General features: G+C 39.8%; 1 protein-coding gene and 1 long non-coding RNA gene across 2 annotated transcripts in view; one reads left to right on the plus strand and one right to left on the minus strand.

Annotated features, from left to right (window-relative positions):
* Nucleotides 1-23,355, minus strand: part of LOC117525795 (voltage-dependent T-type calcium channel subunit alpha-1I-like) — a 364,422-nt gene that overhangs the window by 293,604 nt on the left and 47,463 nt on the right. The window lies entirely within an intron of this gene.
* Nucleotides 1,881-22,499, plus strand: LOC117525796. Its single transcript, XR_004565146.1, has 3 exons — nucleotides 1,881-1,968; nucleotides 5,507-5,518; nucleotides 22,483-22,499. It is a non-coding gene; the product is annotated as an uncharacterized LOC117525796 (long non-coding RNA).

The following is a 23,355-nucleotide window of genomic DNA, read 5'->3' on the forward strand; positions in this document are numbered from 1 at the left end:
GATGGATACATGAACATTTCCAAGTCATTGAATATGTCTTGGACTTCACATCAATTATGAAGAAATGCAAACAGTATGACACTCTATGGTGACTCTGCATGGAGTAGACAGTTCTCAAAAACATTGAATGTGCAAGAAGGAAGCCACCAAGACATCCAGACAACTGAAGAAGATTTAGGCTTCTCTGGCTGTGACTTGAGAAATTATGTTATAGTGCAACTTTTGTGTTTTGCATCATCAGTTCTACAGCTTCATAAGGAAGTGGTACTGAGGAGGATTTTCTTAAAAAGAACACCTGAAAGCTCAGCTACACTTTGCCAGAAGGCACATGGGAGATGCAAGCCCAAATCTTCTCTGGTTTGTTGTATGAAAATCCTTCAGCTCCCTATGAAGCTGTGAGTGTCTGTATGTGTCGTGATGTGAAAGTCCGACATCCTGTCCAGGATGTACCCTGCCTCATGCCCAGCGGCTCCTGGGATAGGCTCCAGCCCCCCGTGACCCTTAAATGGAATATGCGGGTTTAGAATATGGGCATATTATTAATTATTATTATTATTATTATTTCTCTTTGGGAGTGATGAGAATGGACAAGATTAAGAATGAACATATCAGAGGGACAGCTCAGGTGGGATGGTTTGGAGACAACGTCAGAGAGGCGAGATTGAGATAGTTTAGACATGTGCAGAGGAGGGACCCAGGGTATATAGGGAGGAGGATGTTGAGGATGGAGCCACCAAGCAGGAGGAGAAGAGGGAGACCAAAGAGGAGGTTTATGGATATGCTGAGGGAGGACATGCAGGTGGTTGGTGTGATAGAGGAAGATCCAGAGGACAGGGTGAGATGGAAACGATTGATCTGCTGTGGCGACCCCTAACGGGAACAGCCGAAAGACAAAGATTAATTATTATTATTATTATAGCACTTTGTAGATCAAAACTGCTCAATTCAAAGTGATCCAACATCAACTACACATCAAAATTACCATAATTACAAGGAATATATCGTAAACAAACCCAAGCATATATATATATATATATATATATATATATATATATATATATATATATATATATATATATATATATATATATATATACGAGGTCTGTCAAAAAAGTATCGTACCTTTTTATTTTTTTTCAAAAACTTGTCCCATGACACGCCGAAACGGAGGTGTTCTTTGTCTTGCTCAAACAGCGAATCGGTCGTTACGCACGAAGCCTCCGCGCGGCTTTCCATGACAAAATCTCTTGTTAAAAGTGAAATCTGCTGGAAAATGGCTGATGTCCAGCTCTTGTGATAACCAGAGAAAGTGCACACAAGGGTCTCGTATCCACAGAGCCATCAGCTTAGAAATGATCTAGCGTTTTCTGCCTCGTCGTCGCAGCTCGGAGCGCGGCACGCCGAGCGTCCTTAAAGCCGTCCTTAAAGCTGTAGTAACAGTCCTTATTCTCTGTGAAGCCCGTAAAATTTTCACTGAAAGCCAGATAAATTTTTCAAATGGTTTCCAGGTGCCAGTCTCTAACAGCTTCTGAAAAAATTCTGATGGAAAAAAAGTCCAAATCATTCTGCCATTTCCAGACAATGAAAATCCGACGAGGGGGCGGGACCACTCCTTCCATAAGGCGTGCTCACAGGCGAATGACGTCACCGACAGGTGTGGAAAAACTCACGCATGCGCACGAGGATTCAAGCTTGTCTGACATAAAAACATATGAATGAAATCCATATAGTTTTTGAAAAAAATAAAAAGGTACAATACTTTATTGACAGACCTTGTATATATATTTATACACACACACAGGCCCATTACCACACACAATAAAACTAAATCGTATGTATAAAATTGAAATAATAGCACATTTAATTATCAAGACGGGTGGCACGGTGGAATAGTGGTTAGCACTGTTGCCTGACAACAAGAAGGTCGTGGGGTCGTTTCCCACTTGGGACTTTCTGTGTGGAGTTTGTGTGGGTTCCCTCTGCACTCAAAAAACTGATGCACTGGATTAACTCAAATTATGAGCAGGATTTCCATCTAATAAATATATGTTGGCCCAACTCAAATAAAGTACATTTAGTTGGGACTACATATATTTATTAGCTGGAAATCCTGCCCAAAATTGAACTGCGTTCATCCAATGAGTTATTTGTTTGAGCGATACACTCAAAAAAAAAAAAAAAAAAATGGCTCACTGGTTTGGATTCCACCTAATAAATACGAGTATATGTAGTCTGAGCTAAATTCAATTACATTATCTTGCATTGATGTGTTTTATTTGAGTTGCGGCTACATATATTTATTAGATGGAAATCCTGCACATAATTGAATTGAGTTCATCCAATGAGCCATTTTTTGAGTGTGGGTGCTCCAGCTTCCTCCCACTTTCGAAGACTTGCAGGTTAAGTTGATGGAACCTTTAAAGTGGTCTGAATGCGTTTGTCTGTCTACAGTATATGTAGGGCTGTGATAAGCTGGCGTCCTGTCCATGGTTCATACCGCCTCACACCCTGTGACTGCTGGGATAGACTCCAGTCCCCATGACCCTTAATTGGACTAAGCAGGTATAGAAAATGAATGGATGAATTAAAGACACATCTCCCAAAGTTTGCAATCCAGCTAAAAACTGTACAAACAAACACAAACATCTGATTCACCTCGATCAGTGGGCAGAAGTGTTTCCAAAAGAATATTACTGTATGACCCAAAGCCCACACTTTAGTACAGAGCTGAAAACACTGGAAAGAGGTCAATAGGATCAAACAATCTCTCTGGTTGTCAAAAAATGCATAAGGTCACGTACTGCAGAGATGTGCTTGTATTTTTATACTGCATTGTGTTGCTGGCACTTAAAGCGACATTAATATTCATCACATCAACAAGGCCAACGCAGTGTGGTCTCTGCAGGGACGAGTGTCACTTTTACCAGCAATCAGGCGCTAATTTGGGTCCAGAAAATAAAGACACACAAACTCACTTTTGCACAGACACACATTTAGATATTAACACATGCCAATCAATAGCTCCTGAGTTATCAGCGTGCAGATAGGAATCATAAGACGCTTGTGATAATGACAGAATAATGACTGCCATTTACTCTGGAGACTGCATTCATTAGACTCCCTCAATTTCTCATTTGTCATTTATCTGTTATCTCCAATGTCATTTTACTCTGTGGGCTCAATTTTTTACTCCCCAAAATTAATAGTGTCATAAGAGTGAAAATACCAAACTATACTCTGACTGTAAAAGCTGCATCCAAAACATCAAATTTTATTTGCCTTTGGCATAATCTCAATTAAAATCATTCTAGTGATCCTCATTTTTTAAAAATCAAATTTACTGAGTGTATGTACATTTTTATCTGCTCTGAAAGGCAAACTCCATGTCAAACGTTTGTGATCTTAAAACATCCTACTATCCAACTGGTTAAAGGAGAGAGAAGGCAGGTGTGCTTGATTAAGATCAGTATTGATGTTAACAGGTTACTTCAGAGTTCAGATTTTTAAGCATTTTTTCTTTCTCTCCATCTTTTCTAATGTTTCAATGAGCAGTTTCAGAGGTCAGTGCCTTGTCAACAGAAATTAGAGATCAAACCCACAACAGTGAATGTATTTAACAGAGTATCAATCCCACCAGAGTGAAAGACGCATCTGTTAAAAAAATGCATCTTGAAGAGGAAAAACCCATATATAAGTCACACCAGTGTACGAGTCATTATTTTATGTCACACCTTGATGATTTAGCCAGCGTATGCCAACCATTTTGAAAATGCTGCCATGCACTGGCATACATCTAATAAGTTATGTGTTATGTGCCGACGCGGGTTGAGGAGCGGACCTGCGTCTGACTGAACCCAGCGCTAAATAACCAGAAAGCGGTTCCAAAAACAAAACATTTATTTCCCTTTCCGTGCAATAATTGTGTACAACATAATATATAGCTTGTCTGGTGGAGTGAAGGACAGCGCGCTCTCCAGCGCCCAAAGGGATCGAAGCCCGGCGCTTCTGGACCGCCAAACACCCCCCAGGTGGACACGACAAACTGACTCTGTGAAGGATAGAAGAGGTGAGGTAAGTCAACAGCTACAACTAATATCCTTCAAAGGCACACACTATCAGCAACACATTCAGGTCTGACTTTAAGCTTTATGTAAATGAGCAGCTTCTTACAACAGGTGGAGGATCATCAGTCCGCACGCCATGGCCGTGAGAAGCGAGCTGCACAATTCTCATCAATGTTCAAATATACTGCGTAACAAAATACCAAATTACTATTAACACTTATTCAGACAATCAATCACCTCTGATGTGTGCTGACAGCATGTGTCCCTCACCCGTCCTCCTTCACAGGCACGATGTGTCAAACCCAGGCGCGGTCCTCAGCGTCTCACAAACGAACGTCACAAGGTCGAGTTCCCGGCAATTCTGCTTGAACCACTCATGGCTTAAATGCAGAATGCCATCTCATTATCTGCTTCAGCTGAAAGTCTTTAAGTTTGCACGTGAGCATCATCCACAGGTGCTGCAAGTCATTAGGCCTGCACGTGAACATCCTCCACAAGTGCAGCCAATGATGCTGATGAGGGTGAAGGACTCTTCTGCCAGCACCTTCTCCACAGACAAAAAACCAGTTTGCATACCACCTGGAGAGCAAAGAAAAGAAAACAACACAAAAACATCCAGCCAAACCCCCCAACACCCAACATGATGGATAAGTTTTGTATAAGTTAAGAGCATGTTGAAGCAAGCATTGTACATTGTACATTGTAATATACAAAGTATCATGAAAAATTTTGGGCAAGCACAATATTTTTGACATATGCCAGTGTTTGTCTTATACATTCTGCATATGTCGGACATAAGTTGTAGGTAAGTTATGCCATTGTTGACAAGTTTCTAGTAAGTTACTCATAAGTCAAATACACACATTGATGCTGTCCCTTGATTGGCTCAAAGCTGTAGTCCTTATCCAAACAGATTGTTTCAAATATTAAAACCATTCACCCATGGAGTAAATATAAAGTCTTAATCTTAATTGTTTGTTTCAGTCAGATTCATCATCACAGCCTGACGGAAACTTATCCACAAAAAGAGTCCTGATTTTGGAAAGCGATGTCTGAAAATAATTTAATTCTTTGTTGTGGCTGAAGAAATGTAACATTTTCAAGCAAGTCCCACTGTGGTTTTTCTGCTCCTGGTGTGTTTCTCAGTCTGAAACAGAGAACATCAGCTCTTTGCGCCACAACAAGATAATTAACATTTTAAAAGTTGAAAAAGTCACAGTGCCTCATTCAGTCACGTCAGCCTTTACCACAGACATTAGTTGAATCCTCAGCAGTCTGCATGTGATGAAAACTAATCCCATGATCCACCAAGACAAAAACAAAATTTCTAAAATGTTAAATGACTGTTTTGCCTCTGTGTGGAGAGGAGACATTGCGTGACAGTATACGCGTGCTCGATGACGTGCTCATCAATATTTAAGTGTCGCACCTGCAACCAAAAGGTTCTGCCGGTGGTGGAAATGCAAGCCAAGCCAGACTTAACTGTTCTGACATGTATCCTAATCTGCAGTATGACCCAAACCACTTGGTAGAAATGGGGCTGTCGGTATACGCCGGCTAAGTCATCAAGGTGTGACAGCTGCATCATTTTTTAGACGTACAACCCCGTATACCAGCTTTTTTACAACAGTATGCATCGGCTGGCTAAATCATCAAGGTGTGCCAAGGCCCTTAGTTTTTTCTGTATTATCAGGACAATTTTTGTGCATTGTTGTCATGTACTATATTATTGCATTTATTCTTTTATTATTGGAGCTTGTTTTGTGCTTTGATTCCTTGGAAAGACCAAAGTAGTCATTATGTAGTGTTACTTAGTTTAGTTTAATCTCATAACTATTTTGGGTAACTTGGAGCATGAAATGGACCGGGGCTGCATTAATGGACATTGTACCAGACTGTTGTTGTAAAGAAAGAACTAAGGAAGAAGGCGAGGCTCAATTACCAGTTGAGTTATGCTCCAATCTTCACCTATGGTCATGAACTTTGGGTAATTACCAAAAAATAAGGTCACGGATACAAGACATGAAAATGAGATTTCTTTGTCAGTTATTTGAGCTTACCCTCTGCGACAGGGTGAGAAACTCTGTCTGGGATGAACTCAGAGTAGAGCAGCTTCTTCTTTGCATTGGACAAAGCCAGCTGAGGTGGAATGAGCATCTGGTCAAGAAGCTCCCTGATCATCTTTCAGGCAAGTCCAACTGGGAGGAGACCCAGGACATACTGGAAGGGTTATATTTCCCATCTCGTTCGGAACACCTCAGCATCTCACAGGAAGTGGTAGAGGACTTGACCAAGGATAGGGGAGTGTGGGATCTGTGAGGACTTACACTCTGGAAAATTAATTAATTTTCTTCACCCACTTACTCCAAACAAAGGTCACAGGGAAGCTGGAGCCTATCCCAGTTGCCATGGGGCAAGAGGTGAGGTACATGCTGGACAGGACATCAGTTTATTGCACGACCACATATAGACAGACAAATACCTTCACACTCACACCTACGGAAAATTTTGTATTTCCAATTTACCTAACCTGCATGTCTTGGAAGTGGGCAAAAGCTAAAGTACCCAACAGGAACCCACTTGAGAATGAGGAGAACATGCAAACTCAACACAGAAAGGACCAGGTGGGACGCAATCACAGGACCTTTCTGCCTTGAGGCAATCGTACTAAGCACTAATCCACCATGCTGCCCGCTCTGGAAAATAAACACCAAGTGTACTATATACAAGTTAATGCCATTTTTTTTTATTGTTATTAATCTGTTCCTCCAAAACAAGAAGATCAAATAACCTGCAGGTGCCCCTAAGGCACTGTATTAAATAAAGCTCACTCAGCTCCTGATGAACCTACAGGAACACAAAAATCTTCAGCTGAACACAGTCCATCCGTACTCTATTAATAACATCCAACTGACACCTCAACAAAATATTAACATCATCACAGAAGTAATGACACATTTCTCCTCATAAATGGTCAAAATATTATACAACCAATTCCAATGAAGTTGGGACATTGTGTGAAATATAAATAAAACAGAATAGAATAATTTGCAAATCCTCTTCAACCTATATTCAGCTGAATACACCACAAAGACAAGATATTTAATGTTCAAACTGATAGACTTTTTTGTTTTGGGGCAAATATTTGCACATTTTGAAATGGATGTCTGCAGCACATTTCAAAAAAACTGGGACAGGAACAACAAAACACTGAGAAAGTTGATGAATGCTCAATGAACACCTGTTTTGAACATTGCACATCTGAACAGGTTAACTGGAAACAGGTGAGTGTCATTATTGGGTATAAAAGTACCATACCCAAAAGAGTCAGCCGTTCACAAGCAGAGATGGGGTGAGGATCACCACTTTGTGAACAACTGCATGAAAAAAAATAGTTCAACAGTTTAAGAACAATGTTTCTCAATGTTCAATTGCAAGGAATTTAGGGATTCCATCATCTAGAGTCCATAATATAATGAGAAGATTCAGAGAATCTGGAGAACATTCTACACGTAAACGGCAAGGCCAAAAACCAATATTGAATACCTTTGATCCCTCAGGCGGCACAGCATTAAAACCAAATATCATTGTGTAAAGGATTACCACGTGGGCTCAGGAACACTTCAGAAAACCTTTGTTAGTTAACACAGTTCATCGCTACATCTACAAGTGCAAGTTAAAACTCTACCATGCAAAGAGAAAGCTATATATCAACATCCAGAAACACCGCCGCCTTCTCGTAGTTGAAGGCTGTCTGTTACTTTGAAATAAAAACAATTCATTTTTTCTAGACAACACAAATTTTGATCATATTGCCAATATTATATTATGAATTCCCTATTTAAAGGATAATAAATAAAATCCTAGTGGTGACAAAAATTCTTTTATGACTTAAATCTTAAAAAGCTCAGTGGGGGTATACTTTAAACATATAACTAGAAGACAGAAAGCAGCATAACTGGTTCATATTCTTGGCATCTTTTCATTGTCCAACAAAACCTGAATTTTCCCACTGTTTTGAAGGAAGTAGACACTGCCAAATTGTGTCAAAATATAGGTTCTGTTTAAACTCATTCAGATAATGTTGTGTGTAGCAGCCTTGAATCTGGTGCAACAAAGACAAGATATTAATGTTCAAACTGATAAACTTTATTGTTTTTCTGCAAATATTTGCTCATTTTGAAATGGATGCCTGCAACACATTTCAAAAAAAGCTGCAACAGTTGTATGTTTACCACTGTGTTACATCACCTTTCCTTCTAACAACACTCAATAAGCATTTTGGAACTGAGGACACTCATGATTGGGTATAAAAGGAGCATCCCCAAAAGTCGTTCACAAGCAAAAAAATGGGGTGAGGATCAGCAATTTGTGATATAACTGGATGAAAAAATAGTCCAAAAGTTTAAGAACAATGTTTCTCAATGTTCAAGTTGCAAGGAATTTAGGGATTCCATTATCTACAGTCCATATATACTGAGAAGATTCAGAGAATCTGGAAACAAGGCCGAAAACCAACACTGAATGCCCGTGACCCTTCAATCCCTCAGTGGCACTGCATTAAAACCAACATCATTGTGTAAAGGATATTACCGTGTGGGCTCAGGAACACTTCAGACAACCATTGTCAGTTAACACAGTTCGTTGCTAAATCTACAAGTGCAAGTTAAAATTCTACCATGCAAAGAGAAAGCTATATATCAACAACATCATTCGTTTTTGTCTGTCTTCGTGTTGTTTTGGTGGTCGGTCCCTCCTGATAGAAGTTGTCAGTCGGCTTTGAGTAGGATCTTGTAGGGTGACCGGGAAGGGCGGATGGGGGTCACACACGCACACCACATTCATTCACGCACTACATACCTTCGGTCCTGCAAGAATAAATTGCATATATGTGTATTAATGTTCATAAATGGTTCTACCAGTGTGGCATTTACCATTACTATATATGCAGACAGGGGAAAAAAAAAATCTACCATGCAAAGTGAAAGCCACACATCAACAACATCCAGAAATGCCGCTGCCTTCTCTGGGCCCGAGCTCATTTGAAATGGACACACGCAAAGTGGAAAAGTGTGCTGTGGTCTGATGAGTCCACATTTCGAATTGTTTTGGAAATCACGGACGTCGTGTCCTCCAGACAAAAGAGGAAACAGACCATCCAGACTGTTACCAGCGCAAAGTTCAAAAGCCAGCATCTGTGATTGTATGGGGGTGCGTTAGTGCCCATGAGATGGGCAACTTACACATCTGTGATGGCACCATCAGTGCTGAAAGGTACATACAGGTTTAAGAGCAACACATGCTGCCATCTAAGCAGCGTCTTTTTCAGGGACGTCCCTGCTTATTTCAGCAAGACAATGCCAAGCCACATTCTGCACGTGTTACAACAGCGTGGCTTCGTAGTAAAAGAGTACGGGTACTAGACTGGTCTGCCTGCAGTCCAGACCTGTCACCCACTAAAAATGTGTGGTACATTATGAAGCGCAAAATATGACAACAGAGACCCCGGACTGTTGAACAACTGAAGTCGTACATCAAGCAAGAATGGGAAAGAATTCGACCTACAAAGCTTCAACAATTAGTGTCCTCAGTTCCCCAATGCTTATTCAGTGTTGTTAGAAGGAAAGGTGATGTAACACAGTGGTAACATACCACTGACCCAGCTTTTTTGAAATGTGTTGCAGGCATCCATTTCAAAGTGAACAAATATCTGCACAAAAACAAAGTTTAGCAGTTTGAACATTAAACATCTTGTCTTTGTGGTATATTCAATTGAATATAGGTTGATGAGGATTTGGAAATCATTGTATTCTGTTTTTATTTACATTTTACACAATGTCCCATCTTCATTGGAATTGGGATTGTAGATTAAACCACAACAGGACTGGAACTCAGACAGACAAAAGTGATCCACGAAAAAGTGGTAACAAAGTAAATTAAACACTTCAAAATATTGTGGACAATTAATATCAAGTGAGCTGGCTTTATTAGACCTATGCATTCTAGATGGCTCTAGCTCAGGGCTGCCCTGATGAGTTCCTGGAGGGCAGCTGCCCTGCATGATTTATCACTCTCCCTGCTCCACTCACACCTAATTAACGCTGACAGATGTGCTCACTCAGTTAGAAGCTGGGAATCAACAATTAAATCATCAGATAACAACATACAGGACAGGTACCCCCCAAAAACTGATTTTAGTAATTCCTGTCCCAGGGTCTTGGGATGTAAATGCATCATCTGATCTCTACAAGATGTTTGTGCATTTTTATGTCAAGGTTCAAATTATTGAGTAAGACAGTGAGACGTGTTCTCTTAGAAGATGATGAATCGTAACTGAGGTGTTTGCTATATTTAAAGATCGTTGTAGAACAGTTGTACCTTTAGCATTTTCTTAAACTCTGCCCTGGGGTTCCCTTACGGCAAACACGACTAGAATCACTCTTACAAACCTCTTCAAACTAAAAATGTGTTTCCCAAAGGCCCAAACTAAAAAGCCTCATTATAATGATTGGTTTTGTTATAAAAGCATAAGAATGTTTTCAGAGGTCCCAGAACCCACTGAAGGAACAAAAACTACATTATCAGCGAGTTGTTTTAGTTAATTTGAGCCTAAACCTCTATGAAGACCACTGATGATCTGAGGTGGTCTATAATAATTTTTATTTGGCAAGATGTCACTGCTCCCCATGCTATTTGTTGGAATGTTTTCCAACAAATGCAATATTACACTCCTCTGCTGTTCGATCTCTGCCTCGCTCAGAGACATATCCTGCACCACCTCTGACGCAGCTCCACAGCTTTAGGCAGGTCTTTGGCAAGCGTTTTCATGTAGAATGCACTACATGTTATTCCTTGTGCTTTTATTTTGATAACTAGTAGTGGCTTTACTCCCTGTTACCAGGTGTCCGGCTTCATATGCACCCTGACTTCCTTTTTTAATTGTTTCACGGAAGATTTAACCATCACATTTCCTTCATTTAAGTACCAGACTCTCACAATTTTATGCCTTCTCTGGTGTTTGCACCAAAAGCTGACCTAAGCCAATTCGACCTATTTCTTGACATTTGCTTCCCCTTTCTTACACTGACATGTTTGTTAGCAGTGTTTTTTATCCACTGCCTGCCTGTTAAGCCAGATTGCTTGCTAGCTGCTTCGCATATGGACACTTTTGCTGAAAGACTGCTGTTCTGTGTACTGGACAATTGCCTGTATCTTTGACCATTCAACTCCTCTGCTTACTCCTGGATGACTTTTGTGCATAGAATTGCTGTGCTGTGCTTTTTGACTGATCCATGTGCTTCTTGGCAGAATAAACAAACTTTTACCCAACACCAGTAAGTTGCACTGCAGCTTGAGAACTGCACAAGAAGGATAGCTAGAGCGATGTATCATCAGCATAGAAATTGAATTAAAAAAAATAAACATGAGAGCAGATGATAGCATAACTTTTATACTGGCCATTGATGATTTATGTGATGGCTTAAAGTTTAGGGAAATGGCCTTGTGATGAGAGCCCTAAAGGTTCAGTCCCCTGACTAAACAAGTACTATTGTGCAAGGACCTTAAGCCCCCAGTTGCTCCCAGCATACAAATGGAAACTTTGATGGCAGTAGATTGACGTGCTAGTGCATGTCGGAGAAGTGCAACACAAATCTAATTAATTTGCTTAAAGGAATCCACTGGATTGTTGATGTAATATAACATATCCAGCAAGTTGTCATCAAAAGCTATTTTGACTGAAAGGGTAAAAATAACACCATTACCTTGAGAAAACTCCATAGGCAGATTATGCTGTTCTTCAGGTAAGCAATGTAAATGAATATTTGTATGCCTCATGTCTCTATTTCTGCAGATTTTACCTTCAGCTGCCACCAAAGAAATCCAGAAAATTAAACCATCAAGTCCATGTGATGTGTTCGATGGCTCTCAGACATATCATAAAGTGTATCTATTTGTTCATGTTATCACCTAACTTCTAACTGCTGGAAGAAGTCCTACTTACACATGGAGCAAGAACTGTTAAGTGGGCAAAGGTTGGCTATTAAAATGAATCACACCTTCTGCCTGTGAACAAACTGTCTGCTCAATGAAACAGCGTCTGGACAAGGTAATGACCAAAGACGGTGAAAGAATTGTGCAGAATGTATTATCTCATTATAGCCATTCCAGAGCTCTGTTTTCATACTGGAAATGAGACTCAAAATGATGGAATTTATATTTCAAAACTACATTATAATGTTGTTGAACAGAGCCCTTAAAAAAAAAACAATCTATACTAAAACAGCACAGTATATGAAAGAGAGGATGACATTTTTCATAAATTAAAGAGATTTTTTTCATAACAAGTTCCTCATTTTCTGAAACTGAAGTAATTAACTTGTGACCTCATCAAAATCTTCATCTGGGAGAAATTTTTTGTTACTTTCGGGGTTGAATATAAAGATAAAGAGACTGCATTTATATAACACTTTTCCATCCAAATCAGAAGCTCAGAGCACTTTACAGTGATGCCATCCATTTTTACACACACAACACACTGATGCGAGCCATTCAAATGCAGACTGGATGTAACTTGGGGATTGAAGACTTTGCCCACAATCCCTTACTGATGACGCAGATTTAACCAGAGAATATGTTGGTCTCAGGCCCATTGCTTTAACCACGAGACCTGGCTGCAAGAAGCAATAATAATTTTTATAGCATTTCACACAATGCTTCCCAAATTAAAAATGAAATGCAGTAAAATGGCATACGAATACACAGTCATTCCAAAACATAATGCAATGCTGAAATACCCTCGGCCGCATGAGCATGGTCTTCTTTATTAGTTGCAGTTGTCTAATTGGTAATATATATATATATATATATATATATATATATATATATATATATATATCTAATATATAATATACATACACACACACACACACACATTTTTTTTGTATACATTGTTTATCAAGATCCTATTGTTTTAAGCCCTGGTCCCACCGAATAATGAACAATGAATAACGAGCCATGTAGCATGTTTTTTTTTCCTTTTTTTGGTATGAGTTGAGTTATTCAACAAATGTTGGAGAACAGTGGCTGTTGGATGCACAATATTTGGTTAATGAGGCTCATTTCTGAGCATGGCGCTAATTTCAAGAATTTCAAAATTTAGTAAAAACAGCGTGGGGCAGTTTGAGTACAGGATACTACAAGGACAAACAAGGATGTTAGTGACGAGCATGAGGCTGTTAGAAGCCCATTATCTGAGTACCTGGCGGCTGAAGACAAGGAGAGGCTATTTTGGCTCTGCACTCTCACGCACTTCGTCGTGACAATCCCACCAGCTTTGTTCGGCTGGATGCCGTGCTTTGCGCACTGGACATCATTTTCTCTCAGAAAACACCTGTTGAAAAGCAAGCAGCTGAGGACAAAACTTACACTGTTGTGTTTTCATGAGTGGCTTCATATTGGTAGCAGTTTTTCAATCCTTTGAGAAATGAATGTGTAAGTTTCAATTTTTTTTAATAATAGTAAAAGTTTTTAATAGAGATATTTAATAGAGAATTTTAAAATATTTTATTTTATTTTTTAAATATCTATTTAAAATTCAGTTAAATTATGTGATACATAATTTTCTAAAACGCCAAAGGGTGGGATGAGATTTTTCAAAGTGAGATTTTTCAAAGTGAGAGTAATATTATGCAATAGTAGGTGGCTGTGGACAGCTGGGTACAAAATGCAATAACCAACCAACTAACCAGTAACCAATCTTTCTGATTCTCCCCTGCAACATGAATCTTCTGAAAAGCATGTGACATTCTTCAGCAGAAGACAGTTTTTAGATGTGAACATCTACATTTTACCTTTGTGGAAAGGGGGTATAGTGTTGCGTGCACAATAGTAATAGTGGTAACCGGATGGATATTCAGGCCAAAATCAGCAATGGAAGACAATCCGTAGAGAGAGATCAAAGGTATGGGGGAGGAATCCTTCATAATTTAAAGTGGACGATACATAGAGATCTGAACCTGCTAAGCCACAACCATTTCCAAATCATCAAATTAATCTCAGCCTTGAATACTGAACTAATAAACCATCACTTGGATGTACGTTACAGCATGGAAGCTTTAGGATATACTAAATATGGGCTCTCCAAAGTTATGACTGAGCTCCCCCCCAAACATACAAACACATTTTCCCCTCAATCCAAGACCTGATTAACTAAATGAGGTGTGTTCAGCCAGTTAGGAGCTTTTTTAAGCAACTTCATTTACTCTTTTGCAAAGCCAGCAGCTCATTTGCATTTTCAAGTGCATTTCTCCACACTGAGAAGAAATTCTCTAAACTCATTTGTTGTAGCAGAAAACAATAACAACCCCTTTCAAATATATGGGTGATTCTTAGACTACGGGCACTTATTATGTCCTCTGATCATATGTATGAAAAACAGAAAAAAGGGGAAATTTCACACTTTTATAGTTATCTTTACAATGAAAGTGTGTTAAGAAATTTGTTCTAGTAGTCTATGATGACTTTTTCACCTTTTTTCAGCATCATTATATGCAAATATTGCCGTTTTGTGCTTGTCCCACACCCAGACTTTTGATCTTCAATGATAAAAATGAATGGTAAAGAAACGTTTTTTTCTAATGTTTTAAAATATCTCTGAATAAAATATCAGTAAAATAATCAAAACATAATTGGGGTATTCAATGTCATACAACTGTTGTGATTTTTTTAAACAAAATGTAGTTGTCCCACACTATTGCCGTAATTTCCACCACAACATGTAATGTCCCTTTAAACAGTTTGTATGAAAGATTGTTTGGGTAGTTTCTATGGAGATAAACAGTGACATCAGAGCACATGTATATAGCGCCAAATCACAACAAACAGTTGCCCCAAGGTGCTTTATATTGTAAGGCAATGGTGTGGTGGAAATTACATTTACAAGGCCAATAGTGCCCGTAGTTAAAGAATCACCCATAACTAGAAGACAAAAGCAGCATAACTGGTTCATATTCTTGGCATATTTCATTGCCCAACAAAACCTGAATTTTCCCACTGTTTGAAGGACGTAGACACTGCCAAATTGTGTCTGCAAAATATAGGTTCTATTTAAATCACTCTGATAATGTTGTGTGTAGCAGCCTTGAATCTGGTGCAACAAATACAACCCCAATAACAATGAAGTTGGGACGTTGTGTAAAATGTAAATCAACGGAATACAATGATTGCAAATCCTCTTCAACCTATATTCATTGAATACACCACAAAGACAAGATATTTAATGTTCAAACTGATAAACTTCATTGTTTTTCTGCAAATATTTGCTCATTTTGAAATGGATGCCTGCAACACGTTCAAAAAAGCTGCGACAGTTGTATGTTTACCACTGTGTTACATCACCTTTCCTTCTAACAACATCAATAAGCATTTTGGAACTGAGGACACTCATGATTGGGTATAAAAGGAGCATCCCCAAAGTCTCAGACGTTCACAAGCAAAAATGGGGTGAGGATCAGCAATTTGTGAATAACTGGATGAAAAAATAGTCCAACAGTTTAACAACGTTTCTCAATGTTCAATTGCAAGGAATTTAGGGATTCCATCATCTACAGTCCATAATATAATGAGAAGATTCAGAGAATCTGGAACAAGGCCGAAAACCAACATTGAATGCCCGGACCTTCAATCCCTCAGGTGGCACTGCATAAAACACCAACATCATTTTGTAAAGGATCTTACCGCGTGGGCTCAGGAACACTTCAGACAACCATTGTCAGTTAACACAGTTCGTGCTAAATCTACAAGTGCAAGTTAAAATTCTACCATGCAAAGAAAAAGCTATATATCAAACAACATCATTCGTTTTTGTCTGTCTTCGTGTTGTTTTGGTGGTCGGTCCCTCCTGATAGAAGTTGTCAGTTCGGCTTTGAAGTAGGATCTTGTAGGGTGACCGGGAAGGGCGGATGGGGGTCACACACGCACACCACATTCATTCACGCATACATACCTTCTGTCCTGCAAGAATAAATTGCATATATGTGTATTAATGTCATAAATGGTTCTACCAGTGTGGCATTTACCATTACTATATATGCAGACAGGGGAAAAAAAAAACAAAATTCTACCATACAAAAGTGAAAGCCACACATCAACAACATCCAGAAATGCCGCTGCCTTCTCTGGGCCCCAGCTCATTGAAAGGCAGACGCAAAGTGGAAAAGTGTGCTGTGGTCTGCTGAGTCCACATTTCGATTTGTTTTCGGAATCACGGACATCGTGTCCTCCGGACAAAAGAGGAAAAAGACCATCCAGACTGTTACCAGCGCAAAGTTCAAAAGCCAGCATCTGTGATGGTATGGAGGTGCGTTAGTGCCCATGAGATGGGCAACTTACACATCTGATGGCACCATCAGTGCTGAAAGGTACATACAGGTTTAAGAGCAACACATGCTGCCATCTAAGCAACGTCTTTTTCAGGGACGTCCCTGCTTATTTCAGCAAGACAATGCCAAGCCACATTCTGCACGTGTTACAACAGCGTGGCTTCGTAGTAAAAGAGTACGGGTACTAGACTGGTCTGCCTGCAGTTCAGACCTGTCACCCACTAAAAATGTGTGGTACATTATGAAGCGCAAAATATGACAACAGAGACCCCGGACTGTTGAACAACTGAAGTCGTACATCAAGCAAGAATGGGAAAGAATTCCACCTACAAAGCTTCAACAATTCGTGTCCTCAGTTCCCAAATGCTTATTGAGTGTTGTTAGAAGGAAAGGTGATGTAACACAGTGATAAACATACCACTGTCCCAGCTTTTTTGAAATGTGTTGCAGGCATCCATTTCAAAATGAGCAAATATTTGCACAAAACAATAAAGTTTATCAGTTTGAACATTAAATATCTTGTCTTTGTGGTGTATTCAATTGAATATAGGGGTGATTCTTAGACTACGGGCACTTATTATGTCCTTTGATCATGTTGTATGAAAAACAGAAAAAAGGGGAAATTTCACACTTTACAATGAAAGTGTGTTAAGAAATTTGTTCTAGTAGTCTATGATGACTTTCACCTTTTTTCAGCATCATTATATGCAAATATTGCCGTTTTGTGCTTGTCGCATACTGTTGTGATTTTTTTTTAACAAAATGTAGTTGTCCCACACTATTGCTGTAATTTCCACCACAACATGTAATGTCCCTTTAAACAGTTTGTATGAAAGATTGTTTGGGTAGTTTCTATGGAGTAAACAGTGACATCAGAGCACATGTATATAGCGCCAAATCACAACAAACAGTTGCCCCAAGGTGCTTTATATTGTAAGGCAATGGTGTGGTGGAAATTACATTTACAAGGCCAATAGTGCCCGTAGTTAAAGAATCCCCATAGATTGAAGAGGATTTGAAAATCATTGCATTCTGTTATTTACATTTTACACAATGTTCCAACTTCATTGGAATTGGGGTTGTATCTTAACTAATCAAGTTTGTTGTTAAAGCCTTTTTTTTTTAATCCCACTCCATGCCACCAAGGGGCACACTCATTCATCTTCAGCCACTTACTCCAGTTGAGGGCCATGGGGGGGTCTATCCCAGCAGTCGTAGGGCGTGTGGTGGAGGTTCACCCTAGATAGTTCACCAGTCTGTCGCAGGGCCACATATAGACAGACAAACACACTCACACCTACAGACAATTTAAAAATTTTCCAATCCACCGAACTTGCATGTCTTTTCAACATGAACACGGGAGAACATGCAAACTCCACACAGAAAGGCCACAGTTGAGAATTGATACCATGACCTTCTTGCTGTGAGGCAACTGTGCTAACCACTGAGCCACTGTGCTGCCTTTGTTAAGAACATTATTATTACTTAACTATATTAATGATATACACAGTTGGTTGGAGTACCACATGACTGCTTACATAACCACTGAATTATACTGAGGCATTATTCATGCACAACAGATTGCAAACATTCTGTATGATTATCTGTATTCTTTTTTTTTTTTACTTCAGCTGTTCAATTGTTTGGTTTTGCTGCATATTTTGGATGCAGAATTTGAACATTCTTGAGTGTCTATTCTCTACATGCTGACGTATGATCGCTGCCACGCTCATTCATGCATAAGTGGCTGCATCAGCGCACAGTTCAAATGGAGAGGCAGAAAACAAAAGAGAATGAGTGAGCAAAACAAAAAGTGTAAGAGCAAGTGAAATAACGCAGAAAGAGAGATATGTTTGAGGAAATTAGCACATTTTGGACTCCGCTGCAGTTTTAGTAACCTCACTGTTGGGAAGGTGTCGTGACACGGACCCACAACAGGGGGCGTTAATGAACGGACAATGAGTACGCACACTCAGTAATCCCACAGTCTGTGTTCAGTTAGGAGGGAGAACCTCCACCTCCAATCACACACTCGTACAGCTCCTTGTGAAACCACTTTTCTGGTTGGGGTGTGAGGCGAAGCCATCGCAGTCCACACCAAAGGCCAATACAGCAGACAAGGACACGTCACAGGAAAACGGCTGTAAATGAGATCAGACTCTTGTTCAGTTTAAGCAGAGAAATTACCTGTATGGTAGATGATTTCTCGGCGAGGAGGTGGAGTTGCAGTCCGGCCTTTATGGTGATGGTGATGGGTTGAATGAGTGACAGCTGGTGCTGATGAAGAGCGACAGCTGTCACTCCCAGTGGCTCCAGCGCCCTCTCGTGCTTGAAGCCCGCACTCCAAGCAGGGCGCCATCTGGTGGTGGTGGGCCAGCAGTACCTCCTCTTCAGCGGCCCGCACAACACTCACCATCATACAGCTTCATGTAGGATAATAATAAAAAAAAGCATAAAAGTATTATTGATATGAGACATAAAATTTTAATCTAAGGAGAGTTATTGAACCAAAACAACTTTTTTTAAACAGATTTTAGCCATTTGTCATATCCTATGACGTCAATCTCAGAATTGTGCTTAAATTATTTTCGCATAAGTCAACGTTATTGGAGTTAAACATCAAAATATTGATTTTCACTACAGTGTCCACCAAAAATGGCACACATGGAGGTTTTGGAATTCCCTGGCAAGATCAAGTTATGGTCAAGGATTGTGATTTGTACCAAGCATGTCACAGCTATGGACTTGGGTTCCAGAACTGCTCAACAATGCCAAATGTGTCAAAGCTTAGTCACTGGAGTCAAGGTCATGTCTGCCTCTCTGCTGGTTGAGCTACCTTTCCCGGGTCCTTTGCTGATTTTGAACAAACTTGGTATGTCAGTGAATGTTGACCATGAACTTGCAGGTAAAAAAAAATGGCAAAGGTCAAGAATTGGATTCTCCTCCTAGTTTAGAACATATGTGGTTCATGCATAGATGGGTTCCAGAATTGTCATGGCGAGGTCAGTCAAAGGGCAATCATTCAGGTTAAGGTCAAAGTTCACTCATCTTCAAGTGCTTACCAAGTTTGGGTCACAGGAAGATCAGTCGCAGCCCTTACTGTCTTCATGTCCTATTACAAACTCAGAGTTTGAAGCAAATCTTTGTAACATTTATGAATCCTTTTTAAATATTTATATATTTTTTGTTAAAATAATATTGATTTTAGAGTAATTGCATCTACATCAAATAAAAGTGTGGAAATTACAGCACATTTTGATGACAGTCCTCCATTTTTTAAAGTCCAAAAACAACTAGCTGAAGAGTTGGTCCACAGCTGGTTACCCGAGTGGTTTGGAGCTCACTGCAAGTCTTTCATGTCACTTGGAGTTCATCCAATCCAGTCATTAATAACTGTAAAGATGTAACGAATAGTATTTATGCCAATTAAACATTAGTGCAGCATTCATGATCTTGATTGAATCAGATCTTAAGTACCTTCTGTTCTACAAAATAAACCTTAATTGCTTAATGTTGGGTTATCAGCCCTTTTAAAAGAGTGGAATATCTTCATAATTATTTTATCCATTCATTGTCCAACCTTGAAACTCTCTTCACACCACGCGCGTGCACACACGCACGGACAAAAACATCACAATCTTAAATCTCGTTCGATTAGCAGCATAATATGATTTAAACTGCAGCAATGGGAACAGATAAAACAAAATGGATGAGGACAAATAACGTTTGCTGGAAAGGTGTTTGGGCAGAGATAGTGAGATATGAGGAAAAGACGAAGATATGCTCAGGGTGCAATTACAGAGTGTCCGACGCAGTGTGCACATGGGCTGACTGGAGACCATCTGGTGGGATGTGTGGTGCTTCCACATTGTTCTTGACATCAAACTGTATGATGGTAATATGGTGCAAAAATCAAGTGTCTAGCTTTTGTCGTCTGACCGCAAACATTTTAACACAAGTTTTCCCTCCGATGGAACACCTGGAGAAGCTGCAAACGCCACCACCGCTGTCTGATGATGATGGGCTGCATAAGTAATGATAACACAGGTGAAGCATCAATTTTACAGCCTGTTTTCTTCAGACAAGTCAGGGATGGATACATGAACATTTCCAAGTCATTGAATATGTCTTGGACTTCACATCAATTATGAAGAAATGCAAACAGTATGACACTCTATGGTGACTCTGCATGGAGTAGACAGTTCTCAAAACATTGAATGTGCAAGAAGGAAGCCACCAAGACATCCAGACAACTGAAGAAGATTTAGGCTTCTCTGGCTGTGACTTGAGAAATTATGTTATAGTGCAACTTTTGTGTTTTGCATCATCAGTTCTACAGCTTCATAAGGAAGTGGTACTGAGGAGGATTTTCTTAAAAAGAACACCTGAAAGCTCAGCTACACTTTGCCAGAAGGCACATGGGAGATGCAAGCCCAAATCTTCTCTGGTTTGTTGTATGAAAATCCTTCAGCTCCCTATGAAGCTGTGAGTGTCTGTATGTGTCGTGATGTGAAAGTCCGACATCCTGTCCAGGATGTACCCTGCCTCATGCCCAGCGGCTCCTGGGATAGGCTCCAGCCCCCCGTGACCCTTAAATGGAATATGCGGGTTTAGAATATGGGCATATTATTATTATTATATTATTATTATTTCTCTTTGGGAGTGATGAGAATGGACAAGATTAAGAATGAACATATCAGAGGGACAGCTCAGGTGGGATGGTTTGGAGACAACGTCAGAGAGGCGAGATTGAGATAGTTTAGACATGTGCAGAGGAGGGACCCAGGGTATATAGGGAGGAGGATGTTGAGGATGGAGCCACCAAGCAGGAGGAGAAGAGGGAGACCAAAGAGGAGGTTTATGGATATGCTGAGGGAGGACATGCAGGTGGTTGGTGTGATAGAGGAAGATCCAGAGGACAGGGTGAGATGGAAACGATTGATCTGCTGTGGCGACCCCTAACGGGAACAGCCGAAAGACAAAGATTAATTATTATTATATTATAGCACTTTGTAGATCAAAACTGCTCAATTCAAAGTGATATCCAACATCAACACATCAAAATTACCATAATTACAAGGAATATATCGTAAACAAACCCAAGCATATATATATATATATATATATATAGATATATATATATATATATATATATATATATATATATATATATATATACGAGGTCTGTCAAAAAAGTATCGTACCTTTTTATTTTTTTTCAAAAACTTGTCCCATGACACGCCGAAACGGAGGTGTTCTTTGTCTTGCTCAAACAGCGAATCGGTCGTTACGCACGAAGCCTCCGCGCGGCTTTCCATGACAAAATCTCTTGTTAAAAGTGAAATCTGCTGGAAAATGGCTGATGTCCAGCTCTTGTGATAACCAGAGAAAGTGCACAAGGGTCTCGTATCCACAGAGCCATCAGCTTAGAAATGATCTAGCGTTTTCTGCCTCGTCGTCGCAGCTCGGAGCGCGGCACGCCGAGCGTCCTTAAAGCCGTCCTTAAAGCTGTAGTAACAGTCCTTATTCTCTGTGAAGCCCGTAAAATTTTCACTGAAAGCCAGATAAATTTTTCAAATGGTTTCCAGGTGCCAGTCTCTAACAGCTTCTGAAAAAATTCTGATGGAAAAAAAGTCCAAATCATTCTGCCATTTCCAGACAATGAAAATCCGACGAGGGGGCGGGACCACTCCTTCCATAAGGCGTGCTCACAGGCGAATGACGTCACCGACAGGTGTGGAAAAACTCACGCATGCGCACGAGGATTCAAGCTTGTCTGACATAAAAACATATGAATGAAATCCATATAGTTTTTGAAAAAAATAAAAGGTACAATACTTTATTGACAGACCTTGTATATATATTTATACACACACACAGGCCCATTACCACACACAATAAAACTAAATCGTATGTATAAAATGAAATAATAGCACATTTAATTATCAAGACGGGTGGCACGGTGGAATAGTGGTTAGCACTGTTGCCTGACAACAAGAAGGTGGGGTCGTTTCCCACTTGGGACTTTCTGTGTGGAGTTTGTGTGGGTTCCCTCTGCACTCAAAAAACTGATGCACTGGATTAACTCAAATTATGAGCAGGATTTCCATCTAATAATATATGTTGGCCCAACTCAAATAAAGTACATTTAGTGGGACTACATATATTATTAGCTGGAAATCCTGCCCAAAATTGAACTGCGTTCATCCAATGAGTTATTTGTTTGAGCGATACACTCAAAAAAAAAAAAAAAAAAAAATGGCTCACTGTTTGGATTCCACCTAATAATACGAGTATTAGTAGTCTGAGCTAAATTCAATTACATTATCTTGCATTGATGTGTTTTATTTGAGTTGCGGCTACATATATTATTAGATGGAAATCCTGCACATAATTGAATTGAGTTCATCCAATGAGCCATTTTTTGAGTGTGGGTGCTCCAGCTTCCTCCCACTTTCGAAGACTTGCAGGTTAAGTTGATGGAACCTTTAAGTGGTCTGAATGCGTTTGTCTGTCTACAGTATATGTAGGGCTGTGATAAGCTGGCGTCCTGTCCATGGTTCATACCGCCATCACACCCTGTGACTGCTGGGATAGACTCCAGTCCCCATGACCCTTAATTGGACTAAGCAGTATAGAAAATGAATGGATGAATTAAAGACACATCTCCCAAAGTTTGCAATCCAGCTAAAACTGTACAAACAAACACAAACATCTGATTCACCTCGATCAGTGGGCAGAAGTGTTTCCAAAAGAATATTACTGTATGACCCAAAGCCCACACTTTAGTACAGAGCTGAAAACACTGGAAAGAGGTCAATAGGATCAAACAATCTCTCTGGTTGTCAAAAAATGCATAAGGTCACGTACTGCAGAGATGTGCTTGTATTTTTTATACTGCATTGTGTTGC

Source organism: Thalassophryne amazonica, chromosome 15 (assembly GCF_902500255.1).
Source record: "Thalassophryne amazonica chromosome 15, fThaAma1.1, whole genome shotgun sequence".
Classification (NCBI taxonomy): Eukaryota; Metazoa; Chordata; class Actinopteri; order Batrachoidiformes; family Batrachoididae; genus Thalassophryne; species Thalassophryne amazonica.